This window comes from Bos grunniens, chromosome 12 (assembly GCF_055505025.1).
Source record: "Bos grunniens cultivar Pamir isolate PY7600 chromosome 12, Bosgru_T2T1.0, whole genome shotgun sequence".
NCBI lineage: Eukaryota > Metazoa > Chordata > Mammalia > Artiodactyla > Bovidae > Bos > Bos grunniens.
Genome location: NC_141176.1, coordinates 31,180,128 through 31,207,438, shown reverse-complemented (window position 1 = coordinate 31,207,438; position 27,311 = coordinate 31,180,128). Strand labels below are relative to the sequence as shown.

The following is a 27,311-nucleotide window of genomic DNA, read 5'->3' as shown; positions in this document are numbered from 1 at the left end:
AATAACGCAGAGAGCCAAGAGTCAAATGGGGTCACGAGCTCGGAAGGTGCAGGGGGGCCAGCTCCATATCTGGGTCTGGCATTGGTGGGTGGGGGAGGTAGGAAATGATATCACCCTTGGTGAGGGGGGCGGAAGTGGGAGGAAATGAGGGAAGATGACCGTATTAGTGGAACAGCAGCGGAGCAGGAAAGTCAGAGGTCTGATAAGAGCTGAGAGGGCAGGGACAGAACAGGAGACGCAACAGAGAGCGCCAGTGCCCAGGATGCTTGCAGCCACTCGCTGGCCCATTGCTGGCGCTCGGTCGGGAGCCCCGAGCCCTGAGGGGTCCCAGCGAGGCGGCCGTGCTGGGGGAGCAGGTGCTGAGAACCCGCCGGGGACCAGCACTGGCTGGAAAGCCCAGGGTGCAAGTCCTCCTGGTCCTGCCTTCTTCTTTCTTCCTTCCAGGATTTCCCTGAATTCATTCAAGCCAGACTATGAACCACAACAAAGCCTATAATAAACCACTGCTTGGATAACAAGTTAAAAGGGAAGATGCACCATTTCAACACCACTCTCAGCGGAAGGGCTCTGCCAGGGACGGTGGGAAAGGCAGTGAATAACTTGGCAGCATCATCTCGGGGAAAACCCAGAAGGGAAGTGGAGCCTGAGAGCACCTGACGACCCGTCCTGCTTCTAAAGTGATTGGTAAATGGGACCGACATTTAGAGAGAGCAGGCACCCACTCCCACCCTCTCCTCAGTTCAGTTCAGTCACTCAGTCATGTCCGACTCTTTGCGACCCCATGGACTGCAGCATGCTAGGCCTCCCTGTCCATCACCAACTCCTAGAGCTTGCTCAAACTCACGTCCATTGAGTCAGTGATGCTATCTAACCATCTCATCCTGTCATCCCCTTCTCCTCCTGCCTTCAATCTTTCCCAGTATCAAGGTCTTTTCAAATGAGTCAGTTCTTCCCATCAGGTGGCCAAAGGATTAGAGTTTCAGCTTCAGCATCAGTCCTTCCAATGAATATTCAGGACTGATTTCCTTTTGGATGAACTGGTTGGACCTCTTTGCAGTCCAAGGGACTCTCAAGAGTCTTCTCTAACACCACAGTTCAAAAGCATCAATTCTTCGGCGCTCAGCTTTCTTTATAGTCCAACTCTCACATCTACATGTGACTACTGGAAAAACCATAGCTTTGACTAGATGGACCTTTGTTGGCAAAGTAATGTCTTTGCTTTTTAATATGCTGTCTAGGTTGGTCATAGCTTTTCTTCCAAGGAGCAAGCATCTTTTAATTTCATGGCTGCAGTCACCATCTGCAGTGATTTTGGAGCCCCCCAAAATAAAATCTTTCACTGTTTCTATTTCCCCATCTATTTGCCATGAAGTGATGGGTCTAGATGCCATGATCTTGGTTTTCTGAATGTTGAGTTTGAAGCCAACTTTTTCACTCTCCTCTTTCACATTCATCAAGAGGCTCTTTAGTTCCTTTTTACTTTCTGCCATAAGGGTGGTGTCATCTGCATATCTGACATTGATATTTATCCTGGCAATCTTGATTCCAGCTTGTGCTTCATCCAGTCCAGCATTTCTCATGATGTACTCTGCATATAAGTTAAATAAGCAGGCTGACAATATACAGCCTTGACATACCCCTTTCCCTATTTGGAACCAGTCTGTTGTTCCATATCCAGTTCTAACTGTTGCTTCTTGACCTGCATACAGATTTCTCAAGAGGCAGGTCAGGTGGTCTGGTATTCCCATCTCTTTCAGAATTTTCTCCTAGATGTAGTTTTTAGTTCATAACAAATGGATTCTCTCCTCAAAACGATAGAAGCCAAGTGCAAAGCAAAGACACTGCAATTGAACAGCACGGTCTCTCCTTGGCTTCCCAAAGTGACCCAGGAGGCTAGAGCGAGCACCACTTTCCTCTGAAAGACCACTCTATCCTGGGCTCTGGGAAGGGCTGGTCCACAGTCCACACACCTTTCTCACAGGGGCTGCTGTCTGAGGAAGAAGCCAGAGCTGCCAGAGTGACTGTGCTGGGACACCTGGCGAAGGGCATGCCAGGGGACACCTTCCGAGAGCCCACTGACCTCATTATAGGCTGAAATGAGCCCCCCTGGATACTGCAGCTGCAGTGAACATGCCACATGCCCCTGGTTACCCCTGTCCATGAACCCACTTAACCAACCCTGGGGACCCAGCACCATCTTTAACATAAAGGGGCCGGGGCACTGAGTTCTGTAAATTCAGACCCAGACACTGGACTGCAAACACGTGAAAGGGACTTTTTGGTTGAGACTCCCTGGACATAGCTGACTTCTTGTAAGTGGGGAGACAGCAGCCACTGTTTCTCAGAAAGAGTCCTGGGCTGGAGGGAAGTGCTCGGGTGCAGTGAACAGGAGCGCAGGAGGGCTGGCTGTTTCCTCCTGGGCTGCCTCTCCAGCACGCCCTCTCTGTCTGGGGAAAGGGCAAACCCAGTCCCTTGGAAACCACTGGGGCAGGAACGCAACCAGTCGCCGCCGAACCCCAGGGCTGAGAGTGCGGACAGCACGAGTGCCGTGTCCAATTCTACTTCCCAGGGCGGGAGAGATTGAGATGCTCACTAACCCCGCCCTGGGTTTATTTTAAAGTAACGTCCTTTCTTTCCCCTTGGCAGTAATGGAAAAATCTGGGTTCTCCAGGCAGCATCATCTGTCGGTATTGTGCACATTACCCCACAATTCACGTTCGTGCCCGGGCTCCTGAGCTGCTCATTCAGCCAACAGCTGAAAACAAATGAAACTTCTCCATGTAAAACCAATCGAAGCACACCAGCCTCACCAGTGTCAGGCTCGGACAGACTTCCTGCAGTCAGGATTTACGCAGAAAGTCCCCAATATGCATTGAAAGCATTATCTGGAAATTACGTTATCCTGTCTCCCAGGGAGAAATTTCTGCAACAGTCGAGAGCTACACTTTCATTCCAGTTTTTGACAGGAATCCTGTAACAGCAAGAGCTTTGGCTCTCTCTCACTCCCGACTCACACATTATGAAAGAATGTCCTCTTAGAAAAGCAAAGGAAATCTGTCCCTTTCCCACAGAATTTCTAACTCCAGGTTTGATTCCAGTGATCACTATATAACAGTCGAAGCAAGATGGCCCAACGGGTCCAGACTGCTAAGATAAAGACTTTAGGATGCGGTGTTGAAGGCGTCTGACAAAGGCAGGCAGGTGTGAACTGTATGATTTTTTTTTTTCCACTCAAATTTAATGACAGTCCCATTACCGAAAAAGAAGAGCTTAATGGCTTCATGGAGGGAGGGGAAGAGGTCACAGATAGAGGCTGTGATAGACACCAAGTTCATAAATGCTTTGGAGAAAGTCTTGACATTTGATTCTTCATACGTCTGCTTTTTTTTTTTTAAGTGGTCATTACATTTGGGAGTGGTCCCAAGCAGGGGAGTCATGTAGAATAAACCCTGTCATTCCAGCAGGAGACAGACGCGCTGAGGTCTACACAGGACGCTGATCGGGGACGGGCGGTCCCCAGGTCCCGTTCAGCCGCATGGGGCAGGGCTGCCCAGGAGTCCTGAAGGCTCCGGAACACCTGCAGCTTTAATGAGGAAGGGAGCAGAAGTGAAGCCATCTCAACCAGACGTGGTCCAAAGCGAGAGCATTCCAGGTCACGGGCCACGGCGGAGGAAGAGAGATGCACACAAGGAATGCAATCTGCGTTGAAGGAAGTTGTTCTCCAAGCCAGATTCACTTCCCCCAGGTGTCAGGAGGCCCAGGTGCAAGAACTTTTAAGTTTTTAAAGAAAAAAAAAACAAGGATGGAGGGGACTGGTTGACGCAGATGAAGACCCAACACGTGGGCGTGTGGAAGGAGGTTAAGGAAACGACAGAACTGAAGCTGGGGCACAGCGGGGCAGCGGAGAGGCAAGGGGAGGAGGGGACCACAGGGCGCTGAAGGTTTGCAGTGGCTGGGGGGGCCAGCCACACCCCCATGACATGTGACCTCAGGACTCGGACTCTCTTAAAGTCTCCCAGGATCTACACTCATCTGACCCCAGGCAGCGATGGACAAGCTGAGGGCAGAATGGAACTCCTCCTGAATTCAGGGATCTCACTCCCGGTATGATGCCCTGGGCTGACACAGCTGGGCTTGGGGAAAGCAGAAAGGCAATCTCAGCCGAAGAGGCAGAGAGTCGGGGCCAGTAACTTGGTGGAGGGCATGCAGTCAACAAAAGATGGGAGTCAGGGCTCAAACCCACGCCTCACCACCTGCAGAGCCTGCTGTCCTCTGAGTCAGGATCCCCGGGGCCCCGGGAGCGTGGAGGGGGTTGGGGGAAAGGCTGGGCAGCTAACTGGCAGTGCGCAGGAGGGTGGTAGTGGTGTAAGCCCCCATCTCGGAGCTAAGCGTCAACACGTCTCACTGGCAGGGCCGCCTCTAATCGCCTCTGCCCCCAGCACCTACAAGGCCCATGAGCAGAACGTACGGGACCAGAACACGTACAGGGTCCATAGCTCACACTCAGTACGATCACTGATTTAATTTCAGGAAACTTAACAGGACACTGGCTGGACGTCTGTCCTTCATCTTAGGCAACATCTTCACCATTGCCTTCAATGACTTAAAGGGGTCTGTCCATCAAAGGAGATCTCATTTGCTGAATATTCAAAGGTTCGAGTCACCAAAGAGTCCAGTTCTGGGTCTCTAAATGAATACACATGTAAGAAGATGCTATTTGGGTTAAAATTCAACCCAAACAACAAGGAGTTGCCTCTGAGGCCTTGAAAGTTTCCCAACAGTTCCTTCTATCGTGGGAGGTGCTCCACCGTGGGGACAGCTGGTGTCCCTGTCATCTCTGCCCAGGGTTCCTTGGGTTAAACTAGTGCATGTCTCTGGGGCCTCAGTTTCCACATCTGAAAAACGGGGTGACTCTCTGGTCCTGCCTTGACAGATAAGGCACAAGGAGTATACTAAGACGGCTTCCCTGGTGGCTTGGTAAAGAATCTGCCTGCAATGCAGGAGATACAGGTTCCATTCCTGGGTTGGGAAGATCCCCTGGAGGAGGGCATGGCAACCCACTCCAGTATTCTGGCCCGGAGAATCCCATGGACAGAGGAGCCACAGTCAATGGACCCTGGGCTACAGTCCATGGGGTCCCAAAGAGTCAGACACGAGTCAGCATACACAGGCAGGCATGCTCAGAGGCAAGTTCTTCCCAGGCAGAGTCAGCTCTGGTTCTTTCTTCTAAGTCTCAGCACCTGCCCATCGCCTCTCCCTCACAGAAGCAAATTCTTTGCAGACAAATTCTGGCAGCTTGAGGTCCCCATCACACGGCAGTCATGAACTGATGCCTGGCCTGACACTGTCAACGTTGCTGGCTTACCCACACCCAAGCTTGTCCACAGGGTTTGCCCACATCCAAGAGAGACAGCAGACAAGAAGCCAGTGGACGACCCAGTAAGTGTATCCTCACGAAAATCAGATAAAATCTAGGAACGCTTCCTCCTGCAGCCAGCAGGATGTGACTAAGTTTTTTCGTCTCCCAACAGTGTTTCCATCACCAGGGAAGCTGTGCTTTATCAAGACACACGCCCCGGTTCTGCGTGTGGAAACGCGTTACAACAGAAACCTGGGGCTCAGAGTTCCTCCAACACGTGCCTTAGTGCTTCTCACTTCTCTGGGATGGAAAGAAGCAAACGTGCGCCACCTGATTCACTGAAGCCGGTGACGGACAAACTCTGTAGGTAGGCCCGGGGCCGGGGGCCGGGCCCCCCACTCAGGGCAGGGTCCATGAGCCAGAGCCCAGCAGGGGCCCGGACCTGAGTGGGGTGCGGGTGCAGAGGGGCTGGTGAGCAGGCTTTGTAAAGTTGCGTGTGTGTGAACTGTGGACACTTGGTCTGGCTCTCCAACCTCAAATGGAAATGTCTTAAATAAAGTTCCCCCAGGATCAGAATTCAGACTTACTGGCAGAACACTGTTTCTTTAGTTCTCCAGGCTCTAAGGAATCCTGAAAAGCATATTAGAGATTTCAGAGGCTCCTTCTCCAAATGTCCTCTTTCACAAAGCGCCAGGACAGCCGGCCCCTGGAACCAAGCAAGGCGGGGACTCCTGCCCAGCAGATCTGACCACACTGCTCGGTCACAGACCATTATTTTCCCATTTACTCAGTTACTCACTCAGCAAACTCTCACAGACTCACCTACTTACCCGTAAGCTTGGGGCCACTGTAATCCTCAAATACCTGTCACTTCCTCCCTTCCCCCAGTCTTCCCACTGCCACAGGCTACTCTGAAAAAACTCAGAATTTCTAGAAAATGCACTGGCTCAAAAGTAAAGTAGCTGTGAGAAGTCAGGGACAGCTTCCCCAAACCGACCTGGAGAAGAAACTCTCGGGAGCTGGGGTCCACCTGAAACCAACCCAACACACCAGCTCCTCACCACACACACACACACGGGTTCACTTTGTCCTCACCAGAGACCAGCCAAGTCACAGGCCTCCCTCCTCTCCCAGGAGGATGGGTAGACCCCCAGCCACAATCACCTCACTTTAAGTAGGGAGCCAGGATTTGAACCCACGTCCTCTGACTCCAGGAGCCCTGTTCCATGGCAGGTGCCAGAGTGACACAACTTTGACCAAATATACTCTTCTTCCCGTCTGACAACACTCAACTTTGTCACTTATCTGAAATCCTACAAATAAGGGCGTCACATGAGTTAAGACAACCTCTTTCTGAATGCCACTACTCCTGTCAAGTCCAGTCAATGAGTTACTCACACGGTGGGGTGGATCTACGTCACCCGCCCACTTCCCGCAGCCGCTGGCCAGGAGCCACTGGCTTTGAAGCAACAGGCGCTTTCTCTGGGTCTGAGGACAAGGAGGTAACTGGGGCAGCAAAGCCCAGCAGGGGCCTCAGGGGAGAGTTCTGGAAATCACACAGAGGGCAGGGGCCTGGAGAATCATATGGAGCAAGAGCTGCCAAGGAGACAGATCAAATATTGCGTTGGGAGAGTGCGTGTCTCTGAGAAAAGGGGGAGGACAGAGTCAAATGAGCCTGGCAGCAGCCCTAGAAAATAACAGGAACACACACGAGTGTGCGTGTATGCTCAGACTGATAGAAAATAACAGGAACACACATGAGTGTGAGTGTATACTCAGACTGGTAGAAAATAATAGGAACACACACGTGTGAGTGTATACTCAGACTGGTAGAAAATAACAGGAACACATGTGTGTGTATATACTCAGACTGGTAGAAAATTAACAGTAACACACACAAGTGTGAGTGTATACTGGAAGGAGAATCAAGGCAGCGTCTCTGGACAGATTACTGGCATTTTCGCCAGCATTTTAACATTCTTTCAGTGACTGCTTACTGCTTCTGAACTGAGGGGAAGGAAATCTCTTAAAGAGTCCGCCTGGGAGGTACCTGGGTACGTGGAGTTTCATTACGTTTTCTCTCTGCATACGTGCACATTGAGAAATTCCCAAAAGCAAGAGAGAGGATTTCCTGTTGGGCTGACCCAGAAAACAACAAGGAAACTCCTCTGGAGACCTGCACCCCCAGAGCAGCCCCTTGATGCTAAGACACGGCTGTGTACAAAGTCTCCAACGCGTGATTAGGTTGAGCTATATGAAACTATCAATATTCGGCCAATTTTTTTTAACTAGAAAAACAGTAAAGGATTTGTAATAGGCAGTCGTGGACCATGTCCCTGACATTTCTCTGGGCCTAAATTGTACCATTTGGGGACTTTGCCTGAAATTACAGAAACCAATGTGAGTTCCAAAGAAGAGGTTAAAGGAAAGCGAAGAACAAAGTGGTTTGTAGGTTATTCAAAAGCTGGGAGAGAGAAACCAGCAGACACGTGTTTCTGTGCCATCCATGGTGTGGGACATATGTGAAATTTCAGGTTCACCCTCCCCACTTTTCGGCAGGTCACACGCTCACCTGCCCGAGAGACACAGCTCAGGCCCACCAGGCTGAATAGGTGAGGCTGGGCTGGGCTGCGGGGAGCAGCCAGGAGAGCTATGGCTGAGTGTCTGAGGGATGTGCACTTGAGATGTAAACCTTTTATGTAAAGGAAAGGTTGAGGGCATCAACCACATACCACCATGAGGATAATCAGGTCTTACTCGGCAGGACAGACCCGAGGGGAGACGGTCCCAGACCGCCACCCGCCTTTATTTGGGGAGAATCGACACATTAGCCTTCGAGCAGGGTATTTTGATCCAGCTGACAAAGTGCCTGTGTGCAAGCAGATACTCTATCCTTTCCCATGTTCCTGCATTTGCTCCATCCCTGTCCTCTCCCCTTGGAGCCCCTGGTTACCATGGGGATTACCTGTGCAGGGCTTACTGTGCAGGGATAAGCCCCAGCAGGAAAAGCACGTTTCATGACAGGTCGTGCTGGTGTGGGTACAGCCTGCGTCTCTGGTGGCCAAGACTTCAGACACTCGCCCCCAAGAGAAAAGCATTTAAAGTCTGAAGGAAACACTGTGGCCCCCTTCCTGGCTCCACACCCCATCTGTCTGCAGGCCAACCCCCAAGCACCTGTTTGTACACTTTCCCAGCGTGGGGATTTTTACTACATCAAACACGTCGGGTAACATCCAGCGGGCAGTAACAGAATTGTCTCCCTCACAGAGAACATGCCGCCGTGGACCTGAAGTCACTCCGCAGATTCAGGAGCAAGCGGCCAAGTGCATGAGGGCCTGTGGACACCATAACGCAGGACTGACAATCAAAGAGTCAGGAGAAAATGCAGCGGAGGATCATGGTGAAGCCTGAGATGGACAAAGTAGCCAAGAGCGCGGACACGAGGCCAGGGCTGGCCTGCGGTACTGAGTGTGAAGGATGGATGGTGGTTACACCGACGTCACAGGCAGAGCCCCTGGCTCTGCTGTGATGGAAGCTCCAGGGCCATGACCTTGAAGACAGGCTGTCCCTCCGGAATGCTACTGGAACCTGACCCCGGGCCTCGCCATAAGCCAGGGCTCATTTTCTGGCCTGCAGTTAACTGGTTCCCGCTCAGTGACACAGGAAAGCTCAGGCATACGGGGCTCACTCAGAGCATCCCCATGCCCACAGGGAGGAGCTGGGGGGCCCTGCTCCCTCCCTCAGGGGGTCTCTACGTGGCAAAGGTCACAGCTACGCGCCCCCCAGTCCCCTGATGAAGGACTCAGCGAGGGCCGCTGATCCTGACTACGTGTGTCTTCTCAACGCAGCTCCACACTCAAAATTAAGAATATGAAGGGCCCAGAGGACTGTAGGAATGTGTGGGGGGGTGTGAGTGGGCAACTGCAGTTCTTCTACACACACACACATACACACACACACACACACCCCCTCTGAAAAATTTTGTGATAAATGAAACAGTGACAAAAGTGAAGCCTCCATACTCAGTGACCAGTTACTTATCTAAAAATAACCTGAACAATAACTGTCCAGCACTTATATAGTAGGATTCTTTTTCACCAAACTACATCTTATGCCAGATGAAAATATAATCAACAGGTGAAACTAGACCCACTCTCACTATATGTATTAGGTTTTAATTTTTTGGCTATACCACATGCCTGCTCTCCATGCCTGTTCCTGTCCCACCTTGCCCCCACCCCCGGACTCTGGGGCTCCAAGGACCAACCTGAAATACACTGGTTACGGCACCCAGGAACAAGCTGTGGGAGAACTGTGAAAGGCTGAGGACTGAGAGGCATGGGGGCCAGGATGCAGACTGGAACAGGCCCTTGAACCTGAGACCGCAACGGCTCCAAGAATCACAGGCAGATGAGGAACACATACATTGAGGCCATGGCGTTATGGCCGCCCGCGGGGCCCAGTCCCTCCGAGGACGGCAGGCCACGCAGACAAAGCCCTGAGCGCGGAGACACCTGCTCCCCACCACGCGCCCTGCACCGAAGGCCCTGCCATCCCAGGACATCAAGCAGTCTGGACCAAGCAGAAGTGCACACAGAAACTCAAGAGACCATGAGAGTGAAGACAAGCCTTTCCAGGTGAGACAGAAGAGCTGACTGAGGCAGGCCAGTGAGATGTTAAAAAGAAGACTTAGGGCTTAGCTGTCAGTTAACTTAAAAAGCCAACAGCCAAGGAAAGGCCTAAATGAGTAACATCCCGGCACCAAGAGCAGACCCTCCTGCTGGACTGCACCTGGACTACGATGTAAGGACTGTCGCCTCGTCACTGGGGGGTCCCTGGTCCTGGAGCGATGGCGTCTCAGGAGCCTCGAGAGGGGGCCGCTGGCTCCTAGGAGGCAAAGGAAGAGACCGCGTTAGACTCCATCTGGGGGCCCAGAACCTCCAAGCCCATGGCCGACACAGGGAGGAAAGCTTCTGTTCAGCTCAGCATCAGAGGGCAGACAAATGGTGGGGAGACGAGGTCCCAATGTAGATGGAGCAGCATGGGTGGGGGGTGCAGAGGGGACGTTGGGGGGCACTGCTGGGGAGAACCCGGGAAACTGGACAAGACGGCCTCCAAACCAGGGGTCCCACCCCGCCACCACTGCAAACATGGGGTCACGTCTCAAGTAAAAACAGCAGCAGAGCATCATCCAGACAGGCCACACCCACACACCAAGGGCACAGAGCCGGCCTGTGCACACTCAGAGGCCTTGAGAAGGGCCAGCCGGGCAGTGAGTCCTCTGGGATGCTGGCACTGAGACTTCCAGGTCAGCAGGGCCAGAGAGCCTCAGCAGGGAACTCGGGACTCCAATCTGTGACCATCCGCTCTCCTGTCCTTGCTGGGACCGTGGCATGGCTCCAGTACCCCATTCAGTTGGCACTAAGTACCCGCCGGCCCCAGGGACTTCGGGGCAGGCCCCAGACTGCTCCGATGTGGGCGGGCCCTGTCACCGTGTGCCTGAGGTCCCAGAAGGAACAGATGCGGAGACGGCCAGTCTTCACAGGGTGTCCAGGAAGAACCTCCGGGACGAGACGCCTCAAGTCCTCTGTCTTCCCAGCTGCAGGGTTTCTACTCTGCACGCACTCATGCCCTCACTCACTCAGGAGCAGGAGAGGTTTGGTTATTATGCTTCGTGACCCCAGCGAGGATCAGCTCTGAGCCAAACACACACGTGAAGTTGCTCACCAACAGCTCCAGCTTGTGACTTCAGAAAAGCCAAGTTTCCAGCAGCTGGAATCAACTATTCCATCCCAACCAACACCTTTCCTCTGTTCACCCTACACTAAGATGCCATTCTTTGCCACTTCCTCCTTTGCAGATGTTCAGACCTACAGAAAAGCTAGCATATTTACGTACTTTTCATCTACATTTTCCAACACTGAACATTTTGCCACATTTGCTCTATCGTTACATACGTGCACACTTTTCTCCCGAACCCCTTGGGCGTGAGCTGCAGTGGCTACCGTGACACTTGACCTCTAAGTATTCTGATAGCCCACAAGGATGACACTCACCTACGTAACTCTTAACGCTGCTGTTACAGACAAGAAACCGAACATTCGCTCGACAGCCTCTAAAACGCAGCCCGTGATCAAACGTCCAAAACTGACAGTATTGCCAGATATTGTCTATCATGTGCCAAGTACAAGGGCAGTGGCAGGAGCGAAGGTGCGTGAGGCTCAGGTCACAGCACAGGGCGGATGGACACACGATCCTTCCCGGGGACGGGCGCACCCACCAGTCTCTATCTCGGCCCAAGAGAAAGAGGCAACTCCACCTGGAGACCTCAGGAAAGGCTTCTGCCACAAGGGGATGCCGTTCAGAAGACGAGTTTACCCGACATCACTCAGAGAGCAAGGTCGGAACATAAAGACGGAGATGCTAGACTATGGCAGCCAGAACCATGCCGCCCAACCCCGATGTCCAGGTCCTACTCATGTGACTACAGCAGGCTATATGACAAGGAGGCTGCAGACGAACAGAGGAGCCAGATGACCTTCGGTGAGATGTTCTCGGGTGGGTCTGATGTAATCCCCAGCGTCCCTGAAGGATGGGGGAGTCCCGGTCAGAGGAGTGGGATGGAGAGGCTCTAGGGGCACTGCCAACCTCAAACTGTCCAGGGCCAGGAGCCAAGGCAGGCAGGCAGCCTCGAGAAGCCAACAAAGGCAAGGCACTGGATTCTCCCTAGAGCTCTAAGAAGGTACACACCCTCCCAACACCTGGCCTGGAGCCCAGTGACACCTATTTTGGATTTCTGACCTACAGAACTGAAAATAGTAAATTTGTGTTCTTTAAAGATTTTCTTTTTCTTTTTTTTTTTTAATGTAGAGGCTTGAAGCAAGGCTGGAATCCATCCAAGTGCTGGGGGCTGGGAACAAGTCATGGAGTTTGGCCGCCAAGAGCCATTATTAGATCTATATTTTAGGAGGAAAATCCTGGAATGAAAGGAACAGAATTGATAAGGAAAACAACTGACGATGTTTGGGGACAATGATAAGATTTGAACTATCAAAAAAAAAACCTAGAATTGTGGAAAAGTTGTATCTGTCACCAAGGTCTCAGTTGACGGTTTCCCAAGACTTAAGAGTTTTCTGAGGACACTGGTGGTGATATTAACAAATGTGTTTTTAGATAAACATATACATGTGATGGCTTCCCTGGTAGCTCAGACAGTAAAGAATCCATCTGCAGTGCAGGAGACCCAGGTTCCATCCCTGGAGACCCAGGGTCGGGAAGATCCCCTGGAGAAGGGAATGGCAACCACTCCAGTATTCTGGCCTGGAGGATCCCATGGACAGAGGATCCTGGCTACAGTCCATGGGGTTCAAAAGAGTCAGACACATACTGATCCATACCACCCACATAAGTAGAAGCTCTGTGGAGTTCTCCACAATCTTTAGGACCGTAGTGGGTTCTGAGATCAAACAGTTTGAGAACCACTGCTTTAGGGTTGCCCTAAGGCGTAGACACAGCCAGGCTGACACCGGCCCCCCAGGAAAGCTGCTCTCCAGCTTCCTCAGGCAGGGTGAAGCAGCCTGACTGAGGGCCTCCCTGACCGTGTCTCCCTGTCAGAGCAGCAAAGCAGGTAAGGGATGCTCAATTTAAGTGCTAGAGAAGGCTGCCATACATTAAACCAGGCTGAGCCCACCAGGATTATTGGGGCTGGCATGAAAAGCAAGTAAACTCATTGGCACTGCTTTTCTTTACTCCAAGAATGTTCCAACCGATTCATTCTACTTCGGATTTGAAGTTTCACTTGTTAAAAGCAGGGTAGTAAGAATGCTACAACCACCTCAAACCTAAAGCATCTTATTTCACTTATTTCATCATAAATACAGCAGGCCGTATTCCAACACCATCCTGGACAGGCTCCCAAGGGCACAAGTGTGATCATGATACCACATGTCTGTGCAACAGGGGACACCCGCACACTGATGGGAAATGTGTTTATGCAAAGTCACCTGGAAACATCAGTGAACACACTTCCACTGAATAACTTATAAATCAAGAGGAATCAGGCCTTCCCATTAGGTACATTGATAGGAACTACTAAACAGGTTTTTTTGCTTTATCTTATTAAACATAATGCACAATTTTTTTTGGTTGGTATTGTTCAGTTACTAAGTCTTGCCTGACTCTTTGCGACCCTATAGACTGCAGCATGCTGGGCTTCCCTGTCCAGCTGAAGTAGCTGCTTTGCCTTTGAATGAGTCTGTGTTTTGTTCTTCAAGCCACAAGTGTCTTGAGTGTCAGACACAGTCGTGGAACCCAGGGACACAGCAGTGAACTCATGAGACCAAATTCCTGCCTCTGAGAGTTTACGTACCTCTTATGATTGGAACATTTTTGAAACATATGGATGAATGAAATATCAACAGGAACAACATGTTTCTGATTCATTAAAGCAATTCCATGAAATTATTAGAAATAAGATGAGCCCCAAATACACAAGCCAGCACTCCATCCCACCAGGTCAGATCCGAGGGTCATGGTAAGGAATGAAGCTACAGGAACATGGTTCAAGGCCTTACGGGGGGTTCTAACAAGTCTTCTGACTCCAGCCAAGTACCACAGCCAGGAGCCCACAGAACAGATGAGGATCTCCTGAGGGGATGCGCAGGGGATGGGATCCTGGAAGGAGAGCATCTTTCATTTGAAAAAGCAAATGTTAATTAAATTTTTCCTTTGGTGTGAAAAGTTTTGAAATTCCAGCATGATTAAAGGGAGCATGGGCAAAGAGGCTGGTGAGCACTGAGAAGGAGTTAATATCCTTCCTGGTCCAGGAGAGAGGGGATGATGGGCTCAAAGCCCGAGTGCTGGACAGAAGCCTCAGGGTCTCCAGAACCGGAGCAGGGTGCCCTCCAGGCACCACCCAGGATCCAAAATTGTCCTCTGAGACCCTCGCACTTTGTCCTTCCTTCCGTTAGGACCCTGTGGGATGGGCACCGTGGGGATACGTCCAGAACTGACATCACGGCAGCTAAGCTCACCAGAGCCTTGTGCTGGTGACTCCACAGGGCCTTCCCAACCACAGGAACCTGGGAGCCATCCCCTCTGTCCTGAGCCTTCCAGCCTGAGGCTCTGCATTTGGGATTTACCCAGAAACGAGCAGACTGTAGTAACTGAGATAATACGCTCGCGAGGGCAGACCTGGCCAGGACCAGAAACCCAAGTACTCTCTACACATCGTGGCCCCTGCCCTCCCCCGACCCACACCGCCTGCCACCTGGATCTCCACCACGGCAGGAGCACACACACTCACTCACAGGTTCTCAGTGAGAAAAGATGGGCTTCCACCTGAGGACGGGGGATGGGGGCTCATGAGGACAGGGGGTCTGACTGCTGTTACTAGTGGTTTCCCGGAGAAACTCATGGAGCAGACTCCAGTGTCCAGTCTCCCCCAAGTTCCAGTGTCCACCCTGACGCCACCTTTACTTGGGGCCGACACCACTTCCTGCCCACCCCCTAAGGCAGCGACAACACTTATGCATAAAAGCTGTTTGGAAGACCTTACAACATATACAGACGCGTGTGGTTCTACAATACCTACTGGGGAAAAAAAATTACAAACTCTAAAGGAAATGCGGTCAAGGAAGCAGCAAGATGTCCATCCAACTCCCAACCCTGCAATAATTAAAATCACTGCAGCCTTTTCTGGAGCAAGGAAAGCCCACAATCTGATGATTCACCCTCCCTCTGAGATGAGAGATACTTCACAACAAGGTGACTGAGTCTTCTTTGACTGCATGCTGTCGAGGAGGGGAAACCCGCCTCACAGTGTGGAGCTGAGAGCAAGTGCTCTGCAGATGCGTTTATTTTTAATGAATTGGTTTTTAAAAATCTTTTAAAGTAATGTTTCAAAATTTAAAAACCTACAAACAATTCTGGGGATAAGCATGTATTCACAAAGAAACCAATACCTTGTCCCCAAACCAAGACTGAGAATTACTAAGAGGCAGGCAAATTAAGGGAAAAAAGTAAAAGATGAAAAAAATGAACTGATGACCAAGCTCCACTCCTTACAGCGGTTCTAAGACTGAACCTGGTCTTGAAGACGCGTGGGAGCGTGTTCACTGAGAGTCATGTGAGATGCTCAGAAGTCAGCGGGGATGGGCTGCTGGGAGGCACCCCCGCCCCCAAGAGAGAAAGGAACCAGGCAGCATCTCCCACTGATGCTTCACAGGTGGGGTGTGAGGCTCAGAGCAGGTAAGAAGCTCAAGCTATTCTCAGGCTCCCCTGCCACTCTTGTTATGAAAAGGTCATTGCATCAGAGTCTGAGTGGGAAGGAGGACCCTGGACTCTGAGATTCTGGATGAACATGAGGAGGTGATCCACCGCCACTCTTGCTATGACTCTGAGATTCTGGATGAGCACAGAGGAGGCGAGGCCCGCAGGCGGGGACAGCAGCTTCCGCCCCAGAAACGCTCCACCTGCGAGCCTGCAGCCAGTCTCGATTTGTTAACACCTGAGAATCCAAGTGACGAAATCTTAGACTCTACGACTTGAACAGGACCAAATGGCCACCTGATGCAGAAGTCCTCGTGGACTGTAAAAGGAAAAAGTGAGCAGGGCAGGAAATGTGTGGCGGGGAGAGAGAGGAAGAGGGGCATAGAAAGCATGCAGGCTTTCCATTCAGTCATTTCCCTCCAACACTGCAAACACGCTCAGCAACCAGACTCCGAACTCCACCGCTGGCCCAGCAAAGATGGGCACGCATCTGGGGGTCAGGGGTCTCCCCAACGAGGACAGCAGCATCATGACGGCTGACGTTTTCGTGAAGTGCCTACTTTGTCCCACTGGAACACAATTCCACTTCCAGAAAAGCAGCTTCATAAAGTAGGGGGAAACGCGGAGTTGTGGCTCAAACCTCTGCTCAGCTGACTAAAACTGCTCTGATGCTTCTGAAACTCTATGTGAGACTTATCATAGGTCGCCCAGGGCAACAGGCCATAATGTAATTACAGTAAAATCAGACACAGTGACGTTCCTCCCACTGAGCAAACCATCAGAGGCAATGGAAAGAGAAGAAATGGTTTCTGAAGACAACCTGACTGGGTTTTGACTCCCAAGTACCTGATTGACCTCTCATAGGTTACTCTGAACCCCTACTTCCCCACTTCTGCAATGAGGAAACCACTGTCGAGCTCACAGAATTGCTTAAAAATAATTAAAAATTGAGATTATTATCCCTATAGCTACATCAAGCACTTCTTAAAAATCAATGAATCGTTAGGGAGACTTTCTCTGAATAAGGGACATAAGAAGAAATACTTCCTCTTTGCTTCCTAGTTTTTCCAACTGCACAGACTCCTGGCTGGCACTCTGGAACTTCTAGCCCAAACAGCTACGTGAGCAACACCAACACACACATGCAGCCGGGGGAGCCACTATTTAAAGGCATCTTCCCATTTAAGTGAACAGCCATTTGACTATGAATATCAGCCCTTACTGATATTCAGTCAGGCTTCCGCAGTGGCTCATTTGATAAAGAATCTGCCTGCAATGCAGGAGACCCAGGTTCGATCCCTGGGTTGGGAAGATCCCCTGAAGAAGGAAATGGCAACCCACTCCAGTACTCTTGCCTGGAGAGTCCCATGGACAGAGAAGCCAGGCAGGCTACAGTCTGTGGGATTGCAAAGAGTCAGACACGACTGAGCGATTAACTTTCACTTTTTCATCAGCCCTTATAAAGTGTGTCACTATTTTCAAAGAATCCGCTCATGAATGAGCTGTTAGGTCGACAATGATGCCTATTCTGAATTTGGACATTTGTGGCTTCTGTCTGTCAATGACTTACCCCAAAGAGTTTAATAAAACAGCATCTCTGCCAGTGAGGAAGTGACGTACTGCTGGAAAGGTGAAAGGGCTGCTCAGGAAGAATATGAACACAATATGAAAACTCCAGGGCTTTCTCCAAAACAAGCAGCCGAGAGGAGGCCTGGGGAACCTCAGGATGGAGTTGTCGGGGTGGGCCAGGGGGAGGCCGGGCCAGGCATCCCGGGACAGGACGGGGCGTGAGGAACATGGAGTCCCAGATAAGCGGGCGGAGGGAGCCAAGGTCGGGGCGCCCACAGTCCAGGCCGACCTGCAAGATCTCCTCTGACTTGATGATGGTTCCCCCGTAAACACACACTTTGGCCCCACGCGGATACCCTCTCCTGAGACTCAGAAAATACAACGCCTCATGGCCTCTATGCTCGGGATTCCCTGAGGCCCTCTGCCAGGGCCAAGGGAGATCTGGGCATGAACAGGAAAACACGCCCATGTGTGGGGAGGATGGCGTCTCCCCACCACACTGGGTGGGCCCCCCAGGAGGAGACAGCAGGCCCCACTCCCGGTTTCTGGGTAGCCTCGGCAAGTTACCCTCTCCTGCCCTCTTAACCAACGTCTCCTGTCTTTGAGACCCTATGGTCTGGGGCCAAGAGCCCTTTACCTGTTCTCACTCTCAGAGGGCAATGGGTAGGCTCACGACTAACCCATCGCTTTGACAGATCAAAGCCAAAGCCACTTCCCCTCCTGGGGCCCAAGAGACGATGCCTATTACGTCAACAGAGCCTAGGAGGGGAACGTGGTGATGACGGCACAACAAGGTGAATGGGCTGAATGCCACTGAAATGTGTAATTCAAAATGTACAACAGAAAATACATACGATTCAAAAACTGAAAAGATTTCTCAAAAAATCAGAGTCATCGCCATAGGACACAACCGCTCCTAGATATCTAACCAAGATAAACAAAAGCCTATAAAAACACTTTAATACACACATTTGCATACAGATGTTCATAGCAGCACTTTTTACAATGGCTGAAAAGTGGCTGAACAACCCCAAAGCCCATCAACTCATAAGTGGATAAACAAAATGTAGTCTATCCATTTGCTGTCGTTCAGTCACTAAGTTGTGTCCAACTCTTTGCAGCCCCATGGACTACAACATGCCAGGCTCCCCTGTCCTTCACTATCTCACGGAGTTTGCTCAGGTCCACTGAATCAGTGATGCTATCCACATGAGGGAATATTATTCAGCCTAAAGAGGAATGAACGTGGATGAGGAACGACAACATGGATGAACCTTGAAAACATGCGAAGTGAAAGAAGCCAGTCACAAAAGGCCACACGCTGTGTCAGTTCAGGGACACGAAAAAATCCAGAATAAAGACAGAGGAGATGAGGGCTTGCCTGAGTGGGTGATGAAAATGTTCTGAAATTGTGGGAATGGTTGCCCAATTGTGGATATAGTAAAGCCACTGAATTTGTACTTCAAATGGACGAACTTTATGCTGTTAAATTATATTCAGTAAAGCTGTTAAAAGACAAGAGGCACCCAATTCACAAGAAAAGTATGGCTTTTCTATCAAAGGTGGCCAAGCAGACCCTGCACCTTCTATACAAGTTCAGTTGCAAAAGCAGCACTGTGTCCCCCATATTTTAATTCTGCTCAAGTCAAAACTCTGCCACTTCCCCCCAAAATCAGTAATTATAGCTCTGGTTGCAGTTGGTAGGACAACCTCCACTCTATCTGCACAAGCCACTTATACGTACCAGTCATTTTGCTCCGAGAGTTTCACGAACATGGACTTAGCTCCTGTTCCATGAGTCCCTCCCTACACTGCACTCCCTCGTCCTTCATTCTGTGACACTGAACACAAGCTCCAGTTTCAATCCAGAGCTTAAGATTTCATGGTCACAGGGCACAGAATACTTTGACTGAGGACACCTGCAACTAAGGTTGGTCTAAGTGATGCACACAGTTTAAGATTCCAGCTCACACAGGGCCTGGGCTTCCCTGGTGGTTCAGACAGTAAAGAATCTGCCTGCAATGCAGGAGATGGCGGGTTAGATCCCTGTGTCGGGAAGACACCCCTGGAGAAGGGAATGGCAGCCCACTCCAGTATTCTTGCCTGGGAAAATCCCATGGACAGAGGAGCCTGGCAGGCTATAGTCCGTGGGGTCGCAACAGTCAGACTTGACTGAGTGACTAACACCTTTCACACAGGGTCCAGGGGAGAGGGGACCCCTCTCGATCTGTGTGTGACTATGGTCCAGGACCTCAGAGAAAGCAACCAATTTAATAGAGAATCAGCAGAGAGGAGACCATCATCAGGCAGCAAAAAAATCTAACCAGGTCTCTAAGCACCAGGAGAGTATTTTCTAAGACTGTCAAGGTGCACCACCAGGGCAAACAAACCACCCGAGAGGTGGGGACGACACACCCAGCTTGAGAAGCTGCAAGGAAGAACGCACAGGAGGCCAACTGGGGGCCACTTCCCGAGCTGAGTGTTCAGGGTGCTGCCGAGGCTGGGTCACAGCCCTGTCTGCCAACTCTGCAACACCTGACACCCAACCTTACTCTCGAAAATGCCCCCAGGGGCTCCTCCAACACACTGTAGGATAAAGACGTCTAAAAGAGATTCTCAATTGAATTTAATAAAACCTGAGCAGCTGGTATGTCACAGACACAGCCCGGTTACATGACGTGAATTAGGCTGACACAAAGAAGAGGTGGGGATGGGGCAGGGGGGTCGGGGCAGAAAGTTCCTGACGCGACACAGAAGGCCCCCCAGCCACCACAGCCTCACTCACACACCGCACCGCCTGGACAGGCCCACAGGGTGGACACCCACCCCCCTGGCGGATTCAGCCTGCATATGAACCCCTGGGCAGGTGTGGTCGCCACGTCTTCACCGCACGGGAAACACCGTGAGCTCGGACAAGCACCAGTCCCCCATTCCCCGAGGGAGAGTCTTCTGTCTTGGTTTCACCCCCTGAAAACCGGGTAGAGCGTCTTCAGTTCAGTCGCTCAGTCGTGTCTGACTCTGTGACCCCATGGACTGCACCACGCCAGGCCTCCCTGTCCATCATCGACTCCTGGAGCTCATTCATCTCATGTCCATTGAGTCGGTGATGCCAACCAACCATCTCATCCTCTGTCGTCCCCTTCTCCTCCTGCCTTCAAGTCTTCCAGTCTTACCCCTCTGATACAGCTCCCTACCCACCCACCCCGCCTTGCTTACCGCTGTGAAGACCAGAGACCAGAGAGGCGAGACAGAGGTTAAGGTCTCAGACAAAACTGGGTTCAGAACATGGCAGGTGAGTGACTTAATCTCTGTGGGCTCCCTTTTTCCCCACTGCAGGCTGAGACCAGTCCTGGTTCCGGTCACCTCCCAGCGACGGCAGGGTGGGGAGGAAGGGGTTAACACCGCGGTGCCCGGAGCGCGGCTGGCACACCAGTGCTGTCATGAGCACCTTCTTCATCCGTGTGGGATCTTACCAGCAGCCCCCGTGCGAGACGCGCCAGAGGGTAAGCAGGTCCTCCAAACAATACCTGTTCTAGTCTATGACGGGGTTCCGTAGCTGACTAAGCGCTGTGCAAACACGCGGTTTAAAAAACAAAAATAAGCTTATTGTTTGACGTATTTCCCTCTGCACCTGTTTAGATAGTTGCAGGTTTGAGGACTACTGCCTCAAAATAGGTAAACTGACTTAAAACTATTAAGAATATATATATACAAGGAAATGAACTGTGTGAAGAAATGGACATACACATTATAATCAGTATTGAGTTTAGAACCACTGACTTTTATTTCTGGATCTGTAAACATCTCGGGTTCCACGGAGCTGACAGCCGCGGGGTCTGCGGCGCGTGGGTCCGGGGCTGGCCGTGGCGGTGACCCTCCTGGTCCCCGCTGTCCTTTAGGAGCCGGGACCCGCTCAGGCGCCCCCTTCGCAGGTGACGGGTCAGATGGCTCACCTGTGAAGGGGGCTGTGGGCTGAGACCACTCCACCCAGGGGCCTCTTTGCCTGTCTGGCCCTTGGGCCCAATCCGGCTGTTTTAGGAAACGAGATGCTCTGTTTCACCTGCTCTCGGCAGGGCGGCCACGCCCACCATGAACCCCGGCAGAAAGCGATGCCCAGTCATGAGGCCGCTTTCCTCCTGCCAGGAGGTCTGGACGCTCACAAAGCCCTGTGGTTTGTTTTGCCAAACTGCACATACATTGAATGGAAATGTTTGTTTTCCATGTCCCGCTTTACGTCTCTGCAGACAAGTGATTAAAGAGTAATTTCAAGGTCATTTTTTCCGCTCATCCCCTCTAACCTGGTTACATCACGCTGCTCCACTTCCTGCCTTTTAACTTATGTTTCTGTCGGCGTATCATCCACTCTTCTTTGTTGACCTTTCCGTGCACAGCATTGCTTCAAAACCCTTCTTCAAAGGAGAGGTCAGTGTGAAATGTCACTAGGAAGAGTGCCAGATGGCCAGTGGCCAGGGGCACCGGCTCCAGAGCTGAGCCTACCTGTGACTCGGGCGCCAGAGGCAGGAGGCTGGACCCCTGGACCTACCGCCAGCCACACCCACACCCAGAGAAGCCTGGTCCACCCGCCCAGACCCCCCGGGACCGTCCATCCAAGAGCTGCTCACAGAGCACCCACTGCACGCACGCACGCACACACACCCTGTTAGGCAATGCAGGCGACAGAGAAAGCTCTGTGCTCCCTGTTCTGGAGGTTCGTTTCACAGAGAGAAAGGATCTGTTAAAAAAATGTACAGAGGGAACACGTGGGAGGACTTCCAAAAGGTGGAGGTGGGAGAGGCTGGAAGAAGCCAGTAAGGTTACTGCACAGAAGAAAAGACGGCTGAGACGGGGCAGTGGGGGAGGATGCACTAAACCGCTGATACTGGAGGCAAGAGATGGAAAGGCAGCCAAGGAAACTGATGTCTCAAGCCCGGGAGACCGAGGACCATGAAGAGGCAACGTCAGCAGTACGTTTTCGGGTGCAAAAATCTAAGTTTCTGCATTCCAGGTGAGGGTGAGACCCACACAAGATGCTGTGACCTGCCGTTCTGGCTCCCCAGTCCCCTCCGCTCTGGTTTATAAAATACAAGTGATTGGAGGCATGTGACAGCCATGTGGTAGCCACACAGGGGCCCTGAGCAGCGGACTCCCCTGACGTGGAGAAAGGGGTGTGACTCCGTGTGTCCCCTGGGGCCCCACCCTCCCCCCTCCAAACAAGGCCAGACCACAGGCGGGACACCACTCACCCCAGCCTGTCACGTGAGCAAGGACAAGTAATGGCTCAGTGTAAGTGTGCCCCAAGTGTATCATGACTTCGTTCCAAATACCGCCCGTAAATTATTTTTCAGTATTAAAAAAGTGAATACTAAAATGGATCCATCCACTGTCTACAACTCAAGTTTCTCTTCGTGTCCAAATTTAACTGGGCATCCGACCAGTCTTCTTATTTGCTCAGCCTGGTGACCCCCAGCCTGGTGTCCGCGGCCCAGGCCTGAGCACCTCGCTCCCACCCCAGACCCTCCTTGCCCCTGACCCTCAGCTCTGACCCACAGATGGCCTCTCTGCAAAGGCCTTGTCCCCCTCCAACATAGTGTGCATGGAGGACGCCCCCATCACAGACCCAGAAAAGGACAGAATCTGCAAGAAAAGGGAAAACCGCCAAGTATATGAAATACATTGGGGAAACGGTTGGGGGCTCCTGAGAGCACACAAGTGGGTCTAATTAGGAAAGACTGGCTAAAAGGGAGCAGTTTCAGGAGGGATGAAGATAAGCTGCTAAGAGCCTGGCATCCTCTCCAGTTGGCTTAATCACAAAGAAATGGGTCCTTGGCCGGCGGCCTGCATCTTCGCAGCATCTGCGGGGAACCAACCCCCCGGAACGCGGCCCACAAGGGTCAGCACTTGGGTGGCTCGGCCAAGCGCCTGTGGCAGCTGACCAACGTCTGCTGAGTGAGCGAATGAGGGAGTGAATGAGTGAATCTGGACTTCTTGAAGAACCTGTTCAATGAAATTTTAAACTCATCAAAAAATCCAAGTCTAGGGTAAATCTTCCACTCCCTGGCATACCTCACCAGGGCAGCTGATATTCTTTGCTTTTTAGCCAGTTTGTCAGCTGAGAATTATTTGTACTACGAGTTACAAGCATCTGTGCTGGGTCTAAACCAAACAAACGAACCCAAACACCTGCTCGTCCACCCGACAAAGCACCTGTTAGGATTCACACGCAGAGCCGAGGGGCAAGGCCACCCCCTCCCAGACAAGAGAGAACCTTGGTCCCAAAACGTTTTTTTTCCTACGGTCCTTTGTGTGACCATTGTAGCTGGTCTTTAGTTACGGGAGCGCCTAATCAAACAAACATCTGAGAACACCACAATTTTCTTATTTATACATAAAAGTATTATTCAACCCTGTTCCGATTTCCCTTGCTCTGGCTTGGAAAGTGTCCCAAGGACGCCCTAGCCAAACAAAAAACTTCAAAAAAAAGAGGACGACATATATTTTTAAAAGAGGGTACTGCACACTGTTTCCCAGATAAATCCCTGGTGTATTTTGAGTATTTTATAAAGAAACTTTGGCTCTGCAACTATGAACTTCCCATTCTGCTAACAGACCGATAACTTAGGGTTTACAGACACTTTCGAACCTGGACAGTGGACGCTGGGTGGAGCCCTGGGATACAATTCACCTGGTGTCCGGCAAACCTGCTCTCACTTCTGCTGCTAAACGTTCAAGTATTTCATGATGGGGTTAAAAAAAAAAATGGCTAAAAGCAAGTTTAATGTACAAATCAAGCCAAAGGTTTTTCATACCAATGTCTGAAGAGTTAAAATTCAAACGGGGTCTATGCTGTTAGTACAGTAACGTGTCTTTTCAGACTCAGCCCAAAAGAACCGATCTCTGTCCTCGCATGGGGGACACAGGTGCCAGCTCGGGTCATCCCCCTGCTGCCTGCAACCTCCATTCTGAGCTGGACATACACGTTTATCATTAATTTTCAGCAAACGTCATCAAGGCTCTGTGCTGCCTAGAGCTGCAGTGAATAAGAGCAAACATTCGCAGGAAGGGCCGAGTCAAGGAAAACAAGACTCTTCGATGGGGGGAAAGGCCCACACGACCGCCTCAGTCCATCTCAGGGCTTGGTCATGCACCATGTCACTGCTTCCCGGGGCCCCCAATCCCCACTAAAGGCTAACAACACCGATCTCAGATCAGACCTACAGGACCTCCCAGGGCTGCAGGATGCAGGCTTGGAAGCCATCTGTTGGGGGTCACCAGCTCCCCCGTGCCACCAAGGACCCGTTGATGCAGGCACATGGTCTTCCCAGATGAAAACATGCCGGGTCTGTCGACATCAAGGAGTGAACAGAGGAAGGAAGAGTTCAGCCAATGGGAACCGGCACACACTGACCGGGAGCTGAGAGTGCAGCCCCCGGCCGATGCCTCCAGTTGGCCGCTCCCCCGACCCAGGCCCCAGACAGTTGGACAGGTAGTGTCCATCTGAAGGACGCAGATGCTGGGCTGGAACCCGGGTCCATCCGGGAACACAATTCCTGCTCCTCCCGCCTCCACCCTGGTGGCTCTGGTGGGAGCCACCCTTGCCCCGGCTGGTCACCTCCACTGCCGAATCTCTTTATCGATCCTGTACGTGCGTGGTAGTCGCTCAGTCCTGTCTGACTCTGTGACCCCATGGACTGTAGCCTGTCAGGCTCCTCTGTCCATGGGATTCTCCAGGCAAGAACATTGGAGTGGGTTGCCATGCCCTCCTCCAGGGGATCGTCTGGACCCAGGGGTCGAACCCAGGTCTCCTGCATTACAGTCAGATTCCTTACCCTCTGAGCCACCATGGAAGCCCAATTTAAATGCCAAGATGAACCTTCACGAATTATCAACAGAGCAACACAAGGTCAACTCTAGAATTCAACTGCAATTCCATACTTAACACGGTCTGCTCTCCCGAGGCCTGACACGGCTAAGGTGCAGTGACCCTGACAGTCAGACAGGGCCCCGCACCTCTCCTCTGGGCTGCCCCCTCTGCGGCTGACTCTGCTCTCGTGCTGACCTGGCGACGGTCCAGCCCGTCTGGGTCAGGTCAGAGAAGTAAGAATGGGGCACTGACTGTAGGGGAGTGGACGGGGGTGGAGGACGCCCTGGAGACAGCCAAGGAACCTTCCAGACTGTGGTTCCGAGAGCGGGCTCCTCATCCAGACCAGAGGGCTATGCCCAGCTTGCTTCAGGGGGACCCCAGGGTGTGAACAAGATGACTCGGGTGGGCGCCATGGACACCAAGTGTGTCCTGCTCCCCCAAAGCCCACACAGTCCTGACTCAGAGTCCCAAGAACAGAAAGAAGGGTATCTCAGTCACACGGGGCAGCTCTGGCCAGAGTCCTATCCCTGGGGAAGCTCACAAAGCACGCTTTGTACAGGGGCCTGTCCCATGACAGCATTCCCAGAGATTCGCGACAACCCCGGCCCCACGGGCCAGGACAATCACATCCTTCTAACGTCCACTTTTCCTCTTCCGCCCCCGCTCCTTCTGGGCCTGTGGGTGACCAGCCGCGGAAAGCACTGTGCTTTCTTCCTTTACACTGAGACCCTTGCAAGTCCTGACGAGGGCCCAGCCCACCATCGGGGAGGGCCAGGAACCCGGGGTCGCCTCGCCCGCCGGGTCACCTCTCTCTCCGTTGGCACTGCCAGACAGGGCGCTCCCAAATCATCCCCTCCCAGCCCACTGACGTGCTCTCCTCCACCCTAAACAGAAGCCGAGCCTTCTTAGCGGTTTGCAGACTAGCAGTTTCCCCTCTCCTGTAACACAACCCTTGTCAGATTCTGCCCAGAAAGCAGACATTCGAGACATCTGAACCACAGCTGTGCAATCGAAGGCTTCTTGCAGATCTGACCATCTGCCATCCTCTGTCTCCGCTGACGCTGACGCCACCTTGACCCCACAGCTGAGTGTGCACGGCCTGACGCAAGGGTGTGTTATTTTCACACGCACGCACCTGCATGCCTAAATAGGCGTGCTCGGCCATCTCCGATCCTGTCCACCAAGGCAAAAACTAAAGGACCTTAGGCAGAAAGCCCGCCCTTCAAGGGGCTCCTGGAAGTTGAGACCCAGGAAAGGCAGCCAGGCGTCCCGGGGTCTGTCTCCAGGCTGATCCACCCCAGAGGAGCAAAGACTGAGGAGCAGCGGTGGATGGAAGGCGGCCTGGAGGCAGAGGGACACCCATGTGTGGGACACGCCTCTCGCCTGCTACTACTTCCTGTGGCACCGCGAGGGCCCACCCACACTAGGAAAGCGGTGATTCTTCAGTATCCAAGTCTGGCAGTCCATGTGGATGCCGGTCACCAGGTGGGGTGTTTTTCTTGTGTTTTTTTTAATAACAGCCACTCTGCTCCTTCTAGTCGTACAAATCACCCCACTCTACGTTTCTGGGCTCACACAGGCCAAGTGGCACTTCTCAATCAAAACCTTCACCAGCGTCCTAACTCGAGAGCTTCTGTTTTCTGCTGCATCGGATTTGTACTGTCCCTACTTTTACACTGTGGACACTACACTGCTCCATGCAGCTCTTTAGTCTCCACTATCACCCATTTCCTGCTGAGGGCTGGAACCCCTAAAGTGAGTATCCTGATTCGATCTCTTTCAAACCCAGAAGCAGAGAGCATGGCCCTGAGGTCAGGAGTCAGGGGTCAGGGTTAAGACTTGCTCAGGGTCACTCCATCTGTGGCCTGGCCAGTGGCAAGGAGGTCTCTGGACTTGCAGGCCCCTCAAACTGCTGGGGAGGCCTTCCCCGGGGCATGAGAGAAGAGTGTGGTGAGTCCCCAAGCGGGACCCCAGGACAAGGCAGCAGGGTCAGGGGGTTCCAGCCCCAGCCCCTGCGGCCCTCATGACACCACACCTGGAACCCAAGACATCCACGACACTCCTCTTCCTGCCACAAGTCAGCCCTCGGCCCCGGAGACGACCCGCGAGCAGGCGGGGGGTGGTCCGTCCTCCTCCACAAGCAGTCTTCACACGTTAATACGTGTCTCCTCGCTGGCTGCTGTCCTGAGCTGTCAAGACCGGGCCCCCTCAGTGGACGGACATCCCCTCCGCCAAGGTAACAAGTGTCAAAAA

At 52.1% G+C, this 27,311-nt stretch overlaps 1 protein-coding gene across 3 annotated transcripts in view; it reads right to left on the bottom strand.

Annotated features, from left to right (window-relative positions):
• Positions 1-27,311, bottom strand: part of SLC7A1 (solute carrier family 7 member 1) — a 59,534-nt gene that overhangs the window by 18,234 nt on the left and 13,989 nt on the right. For 2 of the 3 annotated variants that reach the window (XM_086328489.1, XM_086328488.1), the window contains exon 2: positions 10,151-10,246. The exons of the other annotated variant lie outside the window; for it this stretch is intronic. The gene's annotated coding sequence lies outside the window, so the exon portion shown is untranslated. The remainder of the gene's footprint in view (positions 1-10,150; positions 10,247-27,311) is intronic. 3 annotated transcript variants of the gene reach the window in all.